Below are 544 nucleotides of genomic sequence, written 5' to 3' on the forward strand. Positions count from 1 at the left end.
ACACGCCCGCAAAAGACCATCATCAAAGCGAAAGAGGTCATGCAAATTCTCGATCGTCATGCAATGCCTCGGTCAGGCTATGAAGGGCATTCGACACCCTAACTCGACCCCGAGATCCTTTTTAATCTCCCGCACGCCCGCGACCCCCCCCCCCCCCGCCTGTCTACGCCCACTCCCCTCCGTAAAGTGTGAATACGGCCGTGGGCGTAAAAAAGGGGGACATCTGTATCTCTATTATCTTTATCTGTTTTTTTTTTTTCTTTTCGTCACATCTCTAAAAATATAAAAATAGAAAAATAAAACGCACTCTTTACTCTCGTCTTCCTTCTGGCAACCAAGACAGAGTGAAGGAAAGGGAAAAAGAAATATATAAAAGGAATAAGATAATAATAATCTTTAATATGAAAGCAAATCAAGTTGGAAAATTATCATAACAGTTGAGCACTTTTTACCCACCGAGGCCTCGAGCTTAACCTTCTGCACGAACTGGAGGAAAATATCTCGTTTCTCTTACCTGTCCTCTGTTTTCCTTTTGTAACTCCCT

The sequence above is a fragment of the Penaeus monodon genome, chromosome 34, assembly GCF_015228065.2.
Source record: "Penaeus monodon isolate SGIC_2016 chromosome 34, NSTDA_Pmon_1, whole genome shotgun sequence".
Lineage (NCBI taxonomy): Eukaryota > Metazoa > Arthropoda > Malacostraca > Decapoda > Penaeidae > Penaeus > Penaeus monodon.